The sequence below is a fragment of the Rattus norvegicus genome, chromosome 4, assembly GCF_021556685.1.
Source record: "Rattus norvegicus strain SHRSP/BbbUtx chromosome 4, alternate assembly SHRSP_T2T, whole genome shotgun sequence".
In the NCBI taxonomy this organism is placed as follows: Eukaryota; Metazoa; Chordata; class Mammalia; order Rodentia; family Muridae; genus Rattus; species Rattus norvegicus.
This window is the reverse complement of record NC_141537.1, coordinates 31,814,447-31,830,410: the sequence shown is the minus strand read 5'-3', so window position 1 is coordinate 31,830,410 and position 15,964 is coordinate 31,814,447.

Sequence of the window (15,964 nt, the reverse complement as noted above, 5' to 3'; positions counted from 1 at the left end):
GGGCGCAAACATAGTAAATCAGCACACCTTCTGCAGACTGTCTCCCCCCACACTACGGTGAGATCTTTGCCCACCCACGTTTCTCATTTCACCTGTCTTCTGCCAAGTGGATTCCACAGCAGGCTGTCCTGAATCTCAAGGACAATCTACAACAGGTAGGTCTACAATCGAATGCCGATATCGCGTGAGGTAGAAACCAAGGCTCATACGTATTTTTCTTTGAAGTGTGTGTGTGTGTGTATAGTCAGGAGTGCATCCATTTACTGTTTTCACAGAAGAGCCAAATAAAATATAAATGGTGACACATGCACTGTCCATGTCCCTGGGCATGTTTTGGGATTCTCTGATGAAGAACCCAAGACAGAGTTGCTAAGCTCCAGGCTCAGGGGATAACTTCCCAACATATGACCCAAGCACAAGCAAGCACAGGGTTTTGTTTTATATCCTCCCTCGCTGGGTATTTTACTGTCTCACGAATATCTACTGTGTCACAAGCTGGGATTTTAATAAACTTTTCCTGAATTCTGCAATGACTAATGATGTTTGGGCATTTAGGGTTGTCCCTTTCTTTTGTCAAATCTATTTTTTGGTTCCTGCTTTTTTAAGCTATTGACTTGGGGGAGTTATTCTTCATCTCCCCGAGTCTTCCAACAGCGATGGGAATTAGAATATCATTCTGTATTTAGCCCGTTGTTTTATTTTGTAACAGATCCAAGATTCTTGTGAGCTTCCTTGTAATATCTCTCCGGTTTTCAGTTTTAGGCTAAGATCTACAGTCACCTGATTGGTCTCTGTATGCTGATATCGTGTGAGGTAGGAACCAAGGCTCATACGTACTTTTCTCTGTAAGGGTGTGTGTGTGTTTGTGTGTGTGTGTGTGTGTGTGTGTGTGTGTGTGTGTGTGTGTGTGTGTGTTCAGGAGTGAAGCCTATGTGTACATGGGTATTTAGAGGCAAGAGGTCTGCCTCAGGCACCAGCTGCATTGCTTTGTTTGTTTTTTGTTTGTTTGTTTGTTTGTTGTTTTGTCACTTCAGAGGGCATCTTTTATCGTCCTTTGCTAGCTGGTTAGGTTAGGCCGGCTGGCAAAAAAACCACCAGGACTTGCCTGTCTCTGCCTCCCAACACTGGAATTCCAGGCTCCTGGCATCACCCCCAGCCTCTTTATATGGATTCTGGGAATCAAACTTAATTTTTCATGCTGGCCCAGCAAGCACTTTACCAACTAAGCCATCCGGGATGGTGGGGTCTATGGTCTACATGGTAAATAGCCCCTAAAAACCTCCCATGCCATTTATGGAAATGAGAGAAAACATGGTTTCCTTCTTTTTGGTGAGCACTGAAGGAAACAAGGGAAGGAATGCCAAATGAAAGAATTCAGGGGAGTGGAGAGTTGAAGGCGTTTATTCTGTAGGCTGTGGTTTGGAGACTCCTGGTTGGAATTATCCATACCTTAGAGTTCTGGGTGGGTGCCACACAGGAAACAAGTGTAGCCTGCCCTGGGAGTGAGGAAGAGAGTTAACATATTCAGCAAGCATTGTAATGCTTCACCAGCATGCCTTCTGCAGGGCCTGACCTCTCTGCTGGGCCACTGACCTTTATAAGTGCACAGTCATGGCCACCTCCTGACAGGCATGAAAAGAAGATAGACAATGGACGAGAAGGAGACACACACAGTGGGAGAAAATGCATGCATTCAGGGGATTTACCGGTCAGGGATGTCATGTCTTATGTCCAATTCCAGGATGCATGTGGCGGTGTTCAAGGCATGCATTTTCGACTGAATAAGTATAAGGAATGGCTGTTACCAACTTGTGGACATAAACAAATCCCTAAGAATCAAGGGCTGTTCAGTGGCAGAGCTGTCATCATCTAACAGTGTGCAAAGCTCTTCTTTGCTATAAAGCTTGAAACCAGCTTTTAAAAGCTTTAGATCATTAACATTGATGAGGATTTTGTGAGATCGATTGCAGAGGCAGTGCAGACTCTGGAGTTAACAGCATCCTACAGTGGCCTGCAGTACAGTGGCCTGCAGTTGGGAGGAAAATGAACTTTGGTCCTGAGTTTGTCCCAAGGTGGTTGGATAACCTTTGGCCTCTTTCTGCTGAAGCTCTCGACCTTCTATTTTCCCATTTGCAAACCGAGTAGGTACTCCTTTGAGACTGTAGTCCCGTGCTGGGATACTTTAGGAGTTTCGTTGGCCATTATCCCTCCCACCCACACATCTTCACAATGTCTTGTTCAGGAAGTTTAGAAAACATGCTAAAACAGGCATTTTCAAGATGAACCTCTTCGGTTCCTAGTGCCATAACCTGAGGGCCCCACCCTACCTCGTTCAGTGTGACGTCCTTGTATTATTTTGCAGAACAGTGTTGCACTTAGGCTTCTACTTCTTATTTTACCTCTAAACGTTCATTCCCAGTAGAAACAAGCACATAAGAGACAGTCCTCAAAGACCTTCTGTCTGTGATTAGTAACTGTAAAAGTCACGTATCTGAACTTCCTATTGAAAGGATTCTGACACTGTATTTCCTTCCCATCTACTTCCAATCAATAGACTTTCCTGATGATAAAATGAGCTACACAGATGCACACATTCCAAGAACTCCAGGGTGGAACAGCTCTGGTGTCACGTACACTGCTTTTCCACAGATTGTCACACAACGTTTTTTTGTTCCACTGGGACCATCCAAATTTCATAGCCAGTAAGTCTTGTCGCCTCACCCTTATCTGCTTACATCAGCTCAAGGGCTGCTCAAAAGCGGTACCTACCTCAAAATACTTAACAATTTGATTTAGGGGGGATGGGGGAGAGGGTGGGGGTACTTCTCCAGATGAACAGTGGCTAAAGAAAGGTAATGCAATTTTAATGGCAACCAGACCCACTATGATTATGGGCGTAAGTCGGCAGAAAGAATAATCGTAGGATGTGTTTTAAAGCCAGCTAAAACTTATTTTTATTATTGGTCACTGGAAAGTAATTTTCTGAACAGCACACACGTGCCTCTTAAATCATAAGTATGTTTCCAACGTTGGCAGTAGCTTCCACTTCCAAAAATGGTAGAAATAATTAGGCAACTTTACAGAAGTCAAGAACTTTATTCCTGGACATGATACCATCAATGTTCAATTTAATGAGTTACATAATTGACCTTCCCTGCTACAGACACAGCATCTCCACTGGGCTGTCGCTGGGCTTGTTTGTGGATTAAGGTGACAGTCCAGGCCATGACCTGGAACATTGGACAATACTTTTTTGTGAGTCCCTAAGCCCACATGATGGAAACGAGTGTTCGTGGAACTTCATGAGAAGCATTGGGAAACACTGGACACGTTACCATAGTTAGCCTCGAGCCGAAGGCGGCGGGGCGATCATCCTAGGAGATTACTTTGTTCGTCACATAAAAAAGCACTATCATTCATGCAGTCTAAGATATCACGTAGTCGGGACTGGGGATTTAGCTCAGTGGTAGAGCGCTTACCTTGGAAGCGCAAGGCCCTGGGTTCGGTCCCCAGCTCCGGAAAAAAAAAACCCCAAAAAAAAAAAAAAAAGATATCACGTAGTCATGCGTTGAGCCCCTTGGCACACAGTAAGCTATTTGGATATATTTTTAGTTTGTTCTCGATGTCCCCGTCTCTTTTTAAATCACTTTCTTGTGGAGGGAGGGGAAGAGGGAGCCACATTTAAATTTAATAGAGACCGTGTTGGCCAGAACGTTGAGGTACATGAGTGAATGCATTCATCCAGCTCACTTCATCAGAAGCAGCCTCCTGTGTGAGGTGGGATTTGAGTCATATTAATTTGTCCCAGACCACACCAAAATTAAGCTGTTCGCGTCTAAAAACATTCCATGATTCCAGTTGCGAGGAGGAATTTGTTCAGCCATGTTATGGCTTCGTATTTCTCTCCTCTCCCAAGAAGGTCTGGCGTCCTTATAAGGGAGACAGTCTCCATTTCCCACAGTGTGGAGAGCTAAATAAATACTCTCTCACAGCCGATGCAGAGGTAACCTTTTTTTTAATGGATTTAAAAAAAAAAGCCGTTCTGAGAGTCCATCACTGTTCCAGCATCCCCATTCAGAGAGGGGCTTTTGTCTCTCTCTCTGTGGGAGCTGCCATTTTAATGGGGCCTCCAGCGGGGCCTGGTTTGATGATGTGAAGAAGGCCTGGAAGAATCTAGGAATTTTTTTTTTAATTTAGATTTTGGTTAATTTAACCATAGTAGCTTTCAAAAGGACTGAAATGTTAAAATGAATCCACAGAAAATGTCGCTGAGAAGCGGCTACCAGATAATTTCAGGGACTCCTTTCTGAAGCGCTGTCCTGTGAAAACCAATCTCTTGAGGTTCTAATAGGCATTACGAGCTCCCTACCCCCAACCCCCAATCTATTTGCAAAGAAGAAAACCGGGAGAAGAATTCATTCTCAGAAATATGCATACGTATACACAGACACAAACACCCGCCCTGAAACCAGATGAAACAGAATCGCTCTTAGCTGACTGGTGAGGCCAAGCCTGGATTTGGATGGCTTTGTGGTAATTCTGGGGTTTCCCTTCTCCCTGAGTCATAGACACCGCGGTATGTGAAGTACTCTCCCCCACCGTGCCACCCCCTCTCCCGAGTTCCCGAATGCCAAAGCTGCACACCGCGCACTTGCCCCGGGAAAGGATGCCAACCCCCTGGGCACACTTCCCAAACTTTTGAGATAAGACCGATGCTCCAAGGGAGAAGACCAGATGGAGCTTGCAGAGCCCAAGCCTGCAGGCAGCCAGTTCTCCGAGGGCGGCGCTGGCGTGGGCTCTGCCTTCGTGGTCCCCGCGGCCACACTCTGACTGGTCTGGCAGCTGCTCGCCCAGATGCCAACCGCTGGAATGTGTTTTATGTTCCCGCGCCTCTGCCTGGCCTGCCTGAGGACAGACTCTTGCTGGGCCTCGCAAGTGAGACGGTGGGTGGCAGCAGCTGGGGAACAAACGGAGGTGCCCTCTACAAGTGAGAGCTGGTCACCCTTCTGGGAACTCTCATTTCTAGGATGCCTTCGTTGTAGGGCTAACAGGCCAAGGTCTCCACCTAGAATGATTGCTTTAGTATGTGCGGACTTCAGAAGCCCAGGACATTCATTCACTGTTTCTTGCAAAGAATTGAGTGAAATCACGTAGAAATGAACACATGCATACACACACACACACACACACACACACACACACACACACACACGCACCCACGCACGCACGGACACACACGCGCCGAAAATCATTCAGAATTTGTGCAATTTTGTTGTGTCCTAATACGTGGAAGTCTACACAAATTAATTTGAAACCCAACTTTGTGTTTTTCGTATAACCAAGTTGTCTGCAGTAAGACCAGGCATGGTAAAGTTGTAGGCACTTAGACCTACACACAGCAACAGATACAATAAAAGCCTTTCAGGTTCCACGATTTGGGATTCTTTGCCACACAGTTTTAAATCTTTCAGCTGATATGATATCATGCCATTAGTGGCTAATTAATTTTTTAATTCTGATTTATTTGGTCAATGTAGTTACTCTCCGGGTTTTGTTTTGTTTTGTTTTTCTCCTTGTTGAAATGGCTGCCCCAAAGGCTCCCCGACCCATCAGTTTATCTCTGGGTTATGAAGTTAGCTTCTCCAATTAAAACATTACCTCTTATATGGAAGAAGTGAGTGAAATTCATAAAATCCAATAAAGGAAACACACAAAGCCCAGTTAATATAAGAAACTTACAAGGCTCAGGAAAGCCATTAAAAGAAAAAAGGCTATGTCCCACCAGTTCCAAAGTTTTATAAGCAGTAAAATCTGCTTTGGAGGGGTTGAGGGGAGTTGGACATACACAGATGCACAGTGGGCTGGATGTCAACCACTCTCCAACATGTACAGCTGCCTGCAAGTCCAGGAAGACGTATCCAGGGACACAGGAGTTCATCACCATCCAGACTGGAGCAAAGTTTTTAATGAAGCATTGGCCATTGCTTCTGTAATTAAACCCAGTAAAATCCACTGGTTTATGATGCTGCCCTTGAGTGGAACTGGATTTTGGTGTATCTTCTTCAGTGCTCTATCTGGGGTAGGTAGAATTTGTTCCCTCTTCCCAGGAAAGGGTACACAGAGTAAGGCCATCACCAATAAAAACTTAGATCATAATAAAAAACAATTTTAATTTTTTACCTTCCTGGGCTTTAAACAGAAAAATGATAATTGCATACCAAGAGTCTAGAAACATATTTGGCCCTAAAATAAAATTTTATGTATTGCAAACTCAATATAACACGCAAGACAGTTGTGGAGACATGAGAGGTAGACACAAGTTTATAAAATAAAGCCCGGAGCAGATATGCTGCTCTACCTCCAAAAATGGTTTAAATACGGGTGTATTTATTACCTTGTAAAAACATATAAAGCAATACAAGATGCTTGAATTTTTTTAAAAAGGAACTTCAATGCTATCCCCACTCCCTAGGAATACTCACAGATCTCATGAGAATCCTTATAGTCTAATGCATATGCACAAACACACACACACACACACACACACGCGCGCGCGCGCAGACATCCACATGTGGACACATGCATGGGCACATGCACATACACACACATGAACACACACTCCTGGCTTACATTTTTACAACTTTTCAGTTTTATATTGGTGCACAAGTAATATATATTCAGAAGAAAATTTTGAAATTAGAGTCTCGATCTTTTCCCAGGCTAGTCATATGTATGTAACACAGTACAGCTCATCACCTGGCTACTGGGAAGAAAGACCAGATCATACCTGACATCCCCTTATCGTTATCAAAGGCACAGCTCCAAGGACCCGACTTCCCTCTACCAGTAGAGAAATGTCTCACTGCACTCACAACCCCTTTGGTTAGCTAGGAACTGGTTAGTCCCTCAACATACATGCCTTTGGGCTTCAAACCACAAGGCTTAAAAGTAGCAGCCTTTAAAATGTAAGACTGTGGGAAGGAGAGATGGCTCAGTAGGAAAGACACTTCCTATGACGCCTGAGACTAAGTCTGCCCTCAGAGCACACATGGTGGAAAAAGATGTGATTCCACAAATGGTCCTCTGACCTTCAAATGTGCAATGTGCTCCATGGCACGTAGTTATGGACACACACACACAAACACACACACATACATACACATACACACACATACACACACACATACACACACATACACACACACATACACACACATACACACACATACACACACATACACACACACATTCACACACATACACACACATATACACACACATACACATGCACCACATACACACACATACACACACATACACACATACACACATATACACACATACACACATACACACACATATACACACACATACACACCACATACACACACATACACACACACATACACACATACACACACATACACACGCACATACATACATACACAAATACACACATATACACATACACACATATACACACACATACACAAACATACACACATACACACATATACATACACACATACACACACATATACACACATATACACAAATAAATAAATACGTTTTATTACTTTTTAATTAATTATTTTATTTATTTACATCCTAACATCCTAAATGCTGCCCCACCCCTCCCCACCCACAGAGTTCATCACCCTATCCCCCTCCTCTTTGCCTCTGAGAAGATACTCATCCTCTCTTCCCTGGAGCATCAAGCCTCTACAGGATTTAGGCTCATCCTTCCTCATTGAGGCCAGACAAGGAAGTCCTCTGCTACATACATGCGGGGGCCTCTGACCAGCCCATGTATGCTCTTTGGTTGGTGGCTCAGTCTCTGGGAGCTTCCAGGGTTTGGATTAGTTGATACTTCCTATGGGGTTGCCACCCCCTTCAGTTCCCTCAGTCCTTCCCTAACTTTTCCTTGGGGTCCCCAACCTCAGTCAATGGTTGACTGTAAGTATCTGCATCTGTCTCAGTCAGCTGCTCATAGAGTCTCTCAGAGGCTTAGCTATGCTAGGCTCCTGTCTGCAAGCACAACATAGCATCAGTTGTCAGGGTTTGGTGCCAAGTTGGCCTGATCACTGGATGGCCTTTCCCTTCAGTCTCTGCTCCATTTTTGTCCCTGAATTGCTTTAAGACAGGAATAATTCTGAGTCAAAAATGTTGAAGGTGGGTTGGTGATCCCACCCCTCTACTGGGGGTCCTGTCTATCTATTAGAGGTGGTCTCTTCAGGTTCCCTCTCCTCACTGCTGAGCATTTCAGCTAAGGTCATCCCCATTGAGCCCTGAAAGTCCCTCACCTCCTAACTCACCTGGAATTTCCTAGGGATTCCCCTAACCCCTGGCAGCTACACATTTCCATTCACTCTCCTGGTCATCTGGGCTTCTTTCTTATCTTCCCCCCAACCTCACTCTGCCTGGCTTTTTCCCTCCCCTCCCCTTTCCTACCTAGGTCCCTCCCTCCCTCTGTCTCCTATGATTATTTTGTTCTCCCTTATAGGTGGGATTGAAGCATCCTCACTTGGGCCTTCCTGCTTATTAAACATCTTATGGTCTGTGGGTTGTATCATGGATATTGTATCCTGCACTTTTGGGATAATATCCACTTATCAGTGAGTACATTCTATGCATATTCTTTTGGGTCTGAGTTACCTCACTGAGGATGATATTTTCTAGTTCTGTCCATTTGCCTACAAAATTCATGATGATCTCGTTTTTAATAGCTGAATAGTATTCCTTGTGTAAATGAACCACATTTTCTGATCCATTTTTTAGTTGTGGGACATCTGGGTTGCTTCCAGTCTCTGGCTACAATAAATAAGGCTACTATGAACATAGTGGAGCGTGTGTCCTTGTGGTATGGCAGAGTATCTTTTGGGTATATGCCTAGGAGCAATATAGCTAGGTCTTCAGGCAGAACTATTTCCAATTTTCTGAGGAACCACCAGATTGATTTCCAGAATTGTTGTACCAGTTTGCAATCCCACCAGAAATAGAGGAGTTTTCCTCTTTCCCCACATCCTCGCCAGCATCTGCTGTCACTTTAGTTTTTGATCTTAGCCATTCTGATTGGTGTGGTCCTCTGACTTCGAAATGTTAATTTATGAAAAGACCAACCAATTGTTTTCATTTCTGTGCTGCCTATCTTTCGGTTTCCTGAGTAAACACACTTGTCTTCAGCATTCATTTTCTCTAGAAACTACTGAATAAAATGTAATGCAATGCACAATGCACTCAACATGCCTTTGGCAAGAACAAGAAGATTTAGGATCACATCAAAGATGTTTTTTGGTGATGCCTTTTCTGTTGAATGGCCAATCAAGTGATAATTCCTTAGGTATGAAGTGCCTGTTTATGGGACTGATTTAATCTACAATATGTCATTTAAAGAGTTGCACCTAGAACACTTCTCCATTGTTGGTGGGATTGCAAACTGGTACAACCATTCTGGAAATCAGTCTGGAGGTTCCACAGAAAATTGGACATTGAATTACCTGAGGACCCACTATACCTCCCTTGGGCATATACCCAAAAGATGTTCCAACATACAGCAAAGACACATGCTCCACTATGTTCATAGCAGCCTTATTTATAATAGACAGAAGCTGGAAAGAACCCAGATGCCCTCCAACAGAGGAATGGACTCAAAAAATGTGGTACATCTACACAATGGAATATTACTCAGCTATCAAAAACAATGACTACATGAAATTCATAGGCAAATGGATGGAACTAGAAAATATCATCCTGAGTGAGGTAACCCAATCACAGAAAAGCACACTTGGTATACAGTCATTGATAAATGGATATTAATTAGTCCAAAAGCTCAAATTCAAATTACCAAAAATGCAATCCACAGACCACAGGAAGCTCAAGAAGAAGGATGACCAAAATGCAAATGTCCCCACTCCTTCTTAAAAGGGGTAAAAAATATCCATAAGAGGGGATATGGAAGTAAAGTTTAGAGCAGCGACTGAAGGAACAGCCATTCAGAGCCTGCCCCACGTGTGGCCCATATATATATACAGCCACCAAACTAGATAAGATTGATGAAGCTAGAAAATGCATGCTGAAAGGGACTGGATATAGATCTCTCCTGAGAGACACATCCAGAGCATGTCTAATACAGAGATCAATGCTAGCAACAAGCCACGGAATTGAGAACAGGACCCCCTTGGGGGGAATTAGAGGAAGTATTGAAAGAGCTGAAGGAGCTTGCAACTCCATAAGAACAACAATGCCAACCAACCAGAGCTTCCAGGTAGATTAAACCACTACCGAAAGACTATACATGGACTGACCCAGGGCTCCAACTGCATATGTAGCAGAGAATAGCCTTGTTGGGGCACCAGTGGAAGGGGAAGTCTTGGTCCTGCCAAGGTTGGACTCCCAGTGCAGGGGAATGTGGGGGGCATGGGAGGAACACCCATATGGGGGAGGGGGAAGGGATGGGGGTTATGGACAGGAAACCGGGAAAGGGAATAACATTTGAAATGTAAGTAAAGAAATATATCTAATAAAAAATAAAGAGTTGAGCCTGAAGTCGGACATCTCTGACCAACCTTGTCAGCATCACTGGTGTCTCCAGAGCTGCTGTGCTCTCTTGCACCGCTCCCACAAGTCTGCTTTCCTCAAGCAGTGGCCTTTTCTTCGCTATAATCACAGAAAATGACAAACTCTAAATCGCTATGCTAAACAAAGGCTTTAAAAAGGACTGCAAAGACAATGTCTGCAAACCCCTCCTATTCCCTAATTTCATTTATTTTTATTGCTATTGCTGTATTTTATATGTATGGGTTCTGTCTGAATGGACAACTGAGTACCACATGCCTGACTGATGCTTGCAGGGTTCAGAGGAAAGGGTGTCACACAACATGTACATGTGATTACCTCATGTTGAACTAACAAGTGACTGTGATCTGTCTTGTGGGTGGAGGGAACTGAGCCTGGGTCCTCTGGAAGAGCAGTCAGTTTGTACCTGTTGGGCCATCTCTCCAGCCCTTCATTCCCTGGCTTTAGTATGTAATGCTTGGGAAACACTGCAACAACAACAACAAAAAAAGCTTGATACAACAGTATGATTTCTTATTTTTCTTCTTCCAGATGTTTCTATCGTTATTACATTTCCTTGCTTTTGTCTTTTTTTTTTAGCATTGTGGGAAATGAGTAATAAAAGAGTCATTCTTAGCATACTAAATTGCAAGTTGGAAAAAAATAAGAGTACTAAAATTTTATAACGTAATGTAGAATGAAAAAGGACCCAGGGGAAGTACATGGTGATTACAGCATTCACTAGATTTTTGGTCTATTAAAGCAAATTGAACATATATTCTCTTGACCCTGGAAGGAAAAGGGCCTGAAATATCTTGATGAATAGTATTAATGGGAATGAAATAAAATTGAGTGCAATGGATCTTGATGCTGTGCTGAGGATTAAGGAATGGAGTTACTGTGTGAGGCCAGCCCCTTCACAGTCACACAGGTTTAGGGTGTGACAGCTAGCTAATGGAGCAGGTGCTGAATCAATATTTCTTTTTCGACTTTGAAGAACAGCACTAGATAAAAGTAAAGAATTTTTTTGTAGAACAGTTCTCAGTGGTAAACAATAGAATCTTAGACGTAATTTCAAGATGGCAAGTTGAATTTCCATATATTCTATATATCAATGTCTGGTTAACACAGCAAAATTAATGTTGAAGTTAAGCAAATCATGTAACTAAAATTAGTTCAATGAAATCTGCCGGTCTTCAGAGCTGTCTGCTGCATTTAAAAGCATTAACTGCATGGCATGTTCACCTGGGCAAAGTACTGCTTGTAAGCAATAAGTGTAGATGTCTTACACCACGTCTGAAGTAAGGCTATGGGTATAACTTACCAGGTAAAAAAACACTTATTGAACAGACCTGGCAACCCAAATTCAATCCAATCCCATCCCTTCTTCCATAATCCAAGTAAAAAGCCAGCTGTGATAGCTTGTTTCTCCAATCCCATAATTCCCAGGGAAAGACTGGAGGCAGAGATAGAATTGCTTATAAGCTTGTTGGCCAGCTTGTCTGGAGTTTGCCTTATGAATAATGCAGCAGTCACAAGAAGAGGGACCTTACCTCAATAAGGTAAAAGGGGAAGTAAAAAATGACTCCTAAAGTTGTCCTCTGACTTGTAGATATTGATTTTATTTCTTCAGAAGAAGAGATGAGATGAGGGCTGTACTCAAGCTTTTACGAACACATGGCTTGGGTTGAACCCAGAGCATTTCTATCTAACTATCCCTAGGCCTAGGTCTGGAAGCTTCTACAGTCCATACAATCTAATCCTCTGTAAACCTAGTCCTCGAGGGCTTCAGTTTCCGGCCTCCATCTACTAACGTAGGCCTGGAATGTTCCAGCCTCTAAGCCATACTGCTGAATAAACTCACTCTTTCTGAATTCTGGCTGGCTGCATCAGCACAGCTGTTCTGACTCAAACCCCTCTCCAAGCTGCTTGATTCCATCTGGCTTCTCCTGGTTTCTGACTGAATTGCTCTGCTTGAAAAAACCCTCTGGCACCACAAACTGAACTGCTCTTAACTGCATTAAACTAAACTTCACCAAGCTGAACTATCTCTTTCACCCAGCCCTACTACTAACTAGCCTCTCTTTCCTGTCCGTTCTTGTGAGAGTTGGGCAAATCTTTCTCTGAATCAATGCTTTGCCCCTCAATTAGTTGTTATTGTTTGGGACCGGGAATGGCACGTCTGCATTCCGGCTGTATCACACAGACCTAGAAGGTATTTGGATGTGAGCCCTTGCCAGAGCAAACATGTTGTTGGATTAAAATCCTCCTATATAACATCTGCATCTATGCCATGGCATGCATGCTTGTACATAGGGCACATATACATATACACACTAATAATGATAAATAATTTTTAAATGATAACTGACTGAAGTAGAAGCTTTGTAGAAATATACTACTTAAGAACAAAGTGTATTTTTCCAAATCTTAGGTCTCTAACTTTGAGAATGGCTTGACTACCACACTACTTACAAAAATTGTGACTTGCGGACAACGTGCACCTTCTTTGCTGATTTTGCCCATGGAACCTTTTTTTTTAGCCCACATACAGCATCGGGTCTAAATATAAGTGTATGCTTTGTTGTCCTCAATTTGGCCATTAGATTTACAACTTCATTTTGTCCATAAAGATTTTAGATGCTATCTGTATATTTTTCAACACAATAGTATAAATTAGACTGTAACAACAAAAGCAGAAAATTTAGCAAAGGCTTATGCAGAAGTAAGAGTTAAGACAGATTTAGTCTTACAGTTTGGATGCCCAAAGACCAATGACTATCAGAAATTCCTCAAACACCCAGGAATTGGCTTTGCTCCAGAAGAATACTACAGTAATGGAACCTTTGGTGGGTGTGATCCAACATGAGGTTTTAGGTTACTTAGGGAAGCTCTCAAAGTGGGTTATTGCAAAGGAGGGACCCTTCCTCTTTTTCTGTTTTTTTCCCTGGCTCCAGAATTAAGTAGTTTTTATTCTCTGCCACATAATCCCTGCCATGACATATTATTTTGCCACAGGGGACAAAAACAGTAGGGGCAATCAGCAAACACAAAACCTACAATCCTATGAGCCGAAACCGATTCCCGGTATGAATTAATTATCTGTATTTCATTGTTGTTTTCATCATTGTTGTCGTCTTTGTTGTTAAAGAGGCAGGAAGTAGACTACTTCAATTTTTAAAGGATTTAAAAACAAAAACAAACAAACAAACAGAAAAAGAACCAAGCACACCACACCTTTGAAAAGGCAGATTCAGGTCACCTCAGCAACTTCTGGGACCAGGGCACTAAATAGTAATCTATATGTAGTCACTGTTTTACTACGCTTGTCAATTTCATTCTTCTTCATAAAGACAGTTTTCTTCATATGAAAAAAAATATGAGCTTCACAACACCTAGAATTTTATGTGCTGTAGCTCTCGCCAATGAAGAATAGCTGACACCTCTCTGGGTGTCTGCCATCCTATTCCCTATACAGAAGATTCTATGTAACCCATCTCGAGTTAAGATTTACATGAGGTTAGAATACTGTTTGCCCATCAAAGATTTATGTGCTGAGAGCAAGGATGGTGGTCCTCAGCATAATGGTAAAGGGACCTTTAAGAGGTGGAACCTAGGAAAGGGGAGTTAGGTCATAGGGAATTCATCTTCGAGAATGGATTCCACCATCTTATAGATGTGGAATGGCTATGTATGACTGGATATATTTTCATGAGAATGGATGGTCACAAATCAAGGCCACCCCATGCTTTGGCCCTTCTGTACACAATCCTCTCTCTTTCAGAATCTCAACCTTATGCTGATGTAGCAGACAGAAGGAGGGAGTTCACCAGACAGGTATTCCATACCATCTTGTTTGGACTTTCCACCCCTTGAGCTTTCTACATCTTTCCTTTATATATCTCCCAGCATTAAGTGCAGTGCATTTTTTATATCAATACAAAACAGACTAAAACAAGACACTAATCGCTGATGCAAGACTCAATGTCTAACTGAAACCACAGGAAAAGCCAGAAAGGGAATACAATCTGTCCAACTTAGATGCTGCTGCGCTCTTTAGTTTGTATCTGGAATGTGTCCCGAGATGTCATATACGAAAGGCCTGGTCATCAGTTCAGCAATATTGGAACGTAACTCCAAAGGGACTGTGACACCTCAACTCTCTTGGTCCACATATAGTCATAGGCAAGCACCTTTGTTCTACTTGTATCCATGTAATAGGACTGTCTTGCCAAAGTATGTGCCCAGATAATTTTTATTCCTTTGAGTTAATTCTCTCAGTTATTTGCGTGTTATGCAAATCAGCAACTTCCAAAAGAGGCCGATCCGTTAACAATTTACCCGAAGAAGTCACTTGTGGTAGAAAGATGATTTCCAAGATATTAACAACAGTAAAATAAAGCATGTCAGTAGTAACAACACAACTAAAGCCAAGGTGAAATACCCGGGAACACCTGATGCTCTCTCAGAATATTTCATCATTTTAACCAGCTGTCCACAGCAGGAGCAGGGAGAGTTCTGAGAGCGAAGCACCTGCCTCCACACTGCCCCGTGGTCTGCGCGTGAATTGCTGAGGGCATTAAAGTCAGGCATTCAGTGAGGGCAGTGTGGTATTTGACAAGAGCCAGTTGTACACCACGATGGTGTTTGCTGTAACTGTGGTATACATACAGTTCAGACAGCCAAAGCTAGCTGGTTCTAGCCAATCACCTTGATCGCAAATGCTCCACATCAATTACTCTGCCCTTTAGGCTAGCATGCGGGTGAGACGCTTGCCGTGTTTATCTGCTTGCTCCCAAAGCAGAGGTCTGGGTCAACTCCAAGATCCAAAAACAGGCCCAGCAACCTCTCTCAGCTTCCCTCAGTAGCCTCCTCTAAGGATATCTGATATCCAAGACTGACAGTAATTCTGATGACTGCCTAAACTTGCTTCTAAAATTGTGGTGACAATAAAATACTCATTGGGTCCAAGTTGCAAAACACCAAAAAAGTTCCAGTTGTCATAAATGATCACTGTGAAAAATTAATATTAAAGTAATTTTACATCATCCATGTTACACTTCAGAGCACATTAAATACACTCAGCATCACATATTAATTTTACATCAATGTGGGCTGCTTCACATATGTAATGCTTAGGATACATGCTGAATTTATGTATTAATAATAGATATTTGTGCTACACATTCACTTATTTAGAGGCTTTTTGCTCTCTAAGGGATTCCTCAAAGACAGAAAACATAATTATCATATTTTGTTATTTATTGTGTTTATTGTTCTCATTCACACCCCTAACCCAGTACCCGGTACATAGTAGGTATTCAATAAATGTTAGCTGAGCTGACAGCTGTTTTGTAAAAACAAGTAACAGTATGGTGGTATACAGTCAGAGGTGGTATTAAAGTTGGAA